A 4304-nucleotide genomic window follows, 5' to 3' on the forward strand; every position below is an offset into this window, starting at 1 on the left:
AAAAAAAAAAAAAAACCCTAAGAAAATAAAACTTTCCTTAAAAACAATCTACCAGAGGAATTGAGAAATTCTACCGGTGGGGTAGCCCATGTGTGTGGTAGAGCTGTTCTTTGTTTTCACAGAAGTGGAAAATCTAAATAGAAAATGTTGACTACTGAATTTACAGGAAAAAAAAAACAAAAAACAAAACAAACAAAAAAAACAAACTACAGTGTTCCTCTTGAAGAAGATATGATTTCTAGAAATTTCCAGTTTCTGGTGCCGCTGTTGAGCATTGACGACGAATTCCCAAAACAAATTACAGCATTTGCTAAAATTTATAGGTAGAGTGTAGCTTTCTGTACACCCACGTACACACACCAGCGATTGGCCATCTTGTTCATAAAAGAACAGTCTAGTAGTCCAGGAAAAATACGACAAGGTTATTGCTCTCTTTAAACAACCAAATTGAATAGAACAGTAAAAAGATTATGCTATAGAGCAACTGTGCAAGCATAAGGAAATGACATGATTACCAGGGGGACCAAAATGTCATTTCTATTTTTTATTTTTATGACTTTGCATTTCTCATAGTAATGTTTTCTTCAGATAAACTACCCTCCCAGAATAGAGCCTTGGTTGTCAGCCATGCCAGAAGTCACTGGAGTGTTCCTGTGCTTCATATTCTTCTGTTTTCAGTCACATTCTGCTTTTGAACTTAAGAACTGTCACAAATTGGATAACTTTATTGACATAGAACGGACTCACTGTAAAGTGGCTTTAGTTCACACTGTAGGGTGCTTATAGCTCTGTACAATCAGTAGCGAACACCTATTGCCCACCCAACTCCTGTCTGCCTACCCCTCTGAGGTTCCTCCCTGCTCCATTTCCATCCCCCTCAGAACCATGTATCTGCTTTCTGTGCTACAGAGGAATTTGAATTTTCCTGAATTTTAGATGAAGTGTCCAGTGTTTTCTTCTGGACATAAAATGGTTTCTCTGGACATAATTATTTTAATAGCCATATGGTTGCATTTTCTTATATGAATATATGACACCTTACCCCTTAAACTGTTGATGGACATTTGCATTCCCCCTTTTTTGCTATAATACTTCCATGAACACTCATGTGCAAGCCTTTGTATGGACATACACCCATTTCTTGGTTGCTTATCTCTGACCTTATATGATATGTACAAATACTCTGTTTGCTTGGTCTTCTTTATACTGGGGATCAAGCCTAGGGCTTCATAGCACTAGGCAAGCACTCTACCCCAGCCCCTCTTTCTTTTAAGAGTCAGCTTAGTTTGCACATTGTATCATAAAGCACACAGGACAGGAAGGAAGTTAAGAGAACGGACTTTAATGTCAACAACTATTTTAAAAAAAAATCCTTATTTCAACTTTCTCATCTATAGCAAAGAGGTTATACTCATTGGGTGACTCCTGTCATTTCCAGGACTTTAATTCAGAGTTCAATTCCTCATAAACTGTAAATAAACCCCAAGGCAGACAGGTAAGGTGGCTCAAGTCTTTAGTCCCACCACTTGGATGGTAGAGGCAAGAGGATTGCTTTGAATACCAGGCTAGACTGGACTGCAAATACCTTCCTGACAACATTTTATGCAGTCTGGGTTTTTTGTTGTTGTATCTTTTTTAGTGATGATTAGAGGCACATGACACATGCCTAAGCGAGTTACTTCCGTCATATTTTGCTTGTGGCTGCTGCTTGGGAAGGACAGTTACATATTCTGTTCTTGCCTTCTTATGATGAAAATAATTTATTTACCCCCTTCTAAAGAAGCCTCTTCCAGTTATAAGGAGCTAAGCAGAAAAACAGGCTTAGCTTAAAAATGGGATGCCATGTATCATCTAAACTCACACCTTCAAAAATTACCAAAGGGTAGTGATAGAATGTTCAGAGTACATTATATAAGTAAAACATGGGTATGATTGCCATTTGTAAGTTTATACAAAAATAAATGACTAGAAGGATTATACCACAAAAGGTTAGTGACTAGTATAGGTTGTGAGACTATATTGTTATTGTTTCTACCTCTGTCCTTCCCCAAGATGTGTACAGCAAATTGTATATTTTTTATATTCAGAAGAAGTTCATTAAATGACTTTTAAATAATTTGAAGCATAAAATGTCTCTAGACAAAAATTATATAAATAGGTAATTTTGTAAGCTGCATACCCTTAGCTCCTTGGTAGCTTGAAGCAGGAAGACCAAGAGTCCAAAGCCAACTATCACATACAATGTGATGGTTTGTATATGCTTGGCCTAGAGTGTGCACCATTAGGAGATGTGGCCTCGTAGGAGTGGGTGTGTCACTACAGGTGTGGGCTTTAATACCTTCATCCCAGCTGCCTAAAAGCCAGTCTTCTCCTAGCAGCCTTCAGATGAAAATGTAGCACTCGCAGCTCCTCCTACACCATGCCTGCCTTGATGCATCCATACTCACGCCTTGAAGATAATGGACTGAACTTGTAAGGCAGCCCCAATTAAATGTTGTCCTTATAAGTGTCATGGTGTCCGTTCACAGCAGTAAAACCTAACTAAGACATATATCAAGAATCTGTCTTGAAAAATGTGTCTGTGTTTATGTGCATACAATCACTTAAAATAAGTATAGAGTAATGGATTGCATGACAGGAAAAATATGGAAATGTCAGAAGAATCCAAATTCAGACTGAAGGGGACATCTGCCACTGAGGGCTGAAAGGGGGACCTCAAGAAAGGACATATGCCGGGGAGGGGGTCTTTGGGCAATCTTCCCGGCTGAAATATTCCTAGAAAGAAAGCTGACCAAGCCGGGCGGTGGTGGCGCACGCCTTTAATCCCAGCACTTGGGAGGCAGAGGCAGGCGGATTTCTGAGTTCGAGGCCAGCCTGGTCTCCAGAGTGAGTTCCAGGACAGCCAGGGCTATACAGAGAAACCCTGTCTCGAAAAAACCCAAAAAAAAAAAAAAGAAAGCTGACCACAGAAGTCAGCATGGCAAGGAAGAGAGGGCAGGAATCCTTCCTAGAAAGAACAGGGAAGAGATAGAAAAAGGTCCTGTGCCCTGGGTTTTCATTCTGAAGCCTCTAGAGGAGTATCTGGCCAGGCCAAGGATTCTGTCAATTCTGTGGAAAGAATGGGTTTATGAGGCTCAATAAAGAAGTGGGGGAACAAGCAGAAGTCTCTAAAGGTCTCCCGAGGCACGGTCATATCCAGCAGGTAGAGACCGGAGCCCTCATCTATAGAATGACTATAATTTACAGCTATGGCTTTAGACTCTTTTCCATTTGTCTTTGGAAGTAAAATTACTTTAGAAGGATCCAATATTACAGATTTAAAAAAAAATGCATTTTGCCAGGCGGCGATGATGCATACACTTAATCCCAGGAGGCAGAGGCAGGCAGATCTCTGTGAGTTCGAGATCATCCTGTTCTACAGAGTGAGTTTCAAAACAGCCAAGGTTACACAGACAAACCCTGTCTTGAAAAACCAAAATAATAATGATTATAATTATTATTTATATTTTATACCTCCTAATAATTGATTTCTTCTCATTTCAAATGGAAAAAAAAATTCCCTATGCCATCTGAATCTTTTTCACCAAGCCCACAACTGAGCTTGATTGAATGAAGATTTCCTTTGTAAGTATTCCATGCAATGGGAGCCAGTTTCTGTCACCCTGAGCACTGGCTGTTTCCTTCAGTTCCCTTCTAAGTGTTCAGTGATGTCAGAACTGCAGTTTTAAATCAGCGATAGTAGCAAAGCCAAGTAAGCAAAAACCACAAGCCAGCTTCCTCTCCCCATCAGCCAGCAGACTACTGATCCCTTAGCATATTCTTCACTGTTGTCTGTTTTCCATTCCTTCACTGTGCCTGAAGCTCAGGAAGGGCAAGTACCCTGGTCTGTCATATTTACAGTTACATTTCCAGAATCTGGCACCAGCCTGGCATACACTTAGTGGTACATACTTGTTGAGGCAATGTGTTATATACATAACTAGCCAGCATGCCCTTGAGGTTAACCTCAGAATCCGTCTGGGTTAGCCATCCAGCAAGGAATGGAAGAGAAGTGTTTTGCCACCCCTCCCCCTCGCTCACCCCCCTTCCTTCTCACTCACTCTTCACTGACTAACATTTGTGGTTGGGTCAAGTTCACTTACCTTCTTGGTAAGGTTGCCAAGCACTTAGAAAACAGAGGCAGGCAAATCTCTGTGAGTTGGAGCCAGCCTGATCTACATGGTAACTTCCATGAGCCATGGTGAGCTCATTGTAAGCCAGAGCTACTATGTAGATAGAACTTGTCTCAAAACAAAAAACAAAAA

The sequence above is a fragment of the Mastomys coucha genome, unplaced genomic scaffold, assembly GCF_008632895.1.
Source record: "Mastomys coucha isolate ucsf_1 unplaced genomic scaffold, UCSF_Mcou_1 pScaffold15, whole genome shotgun sequence".
Classification (NCBI taxonomy): domain Eukaryota; kingdom Metazoa; phylum Chordata; class Mammalia; order Rodentia; family Muridae; genus Mastomys; species Mastomys coucha.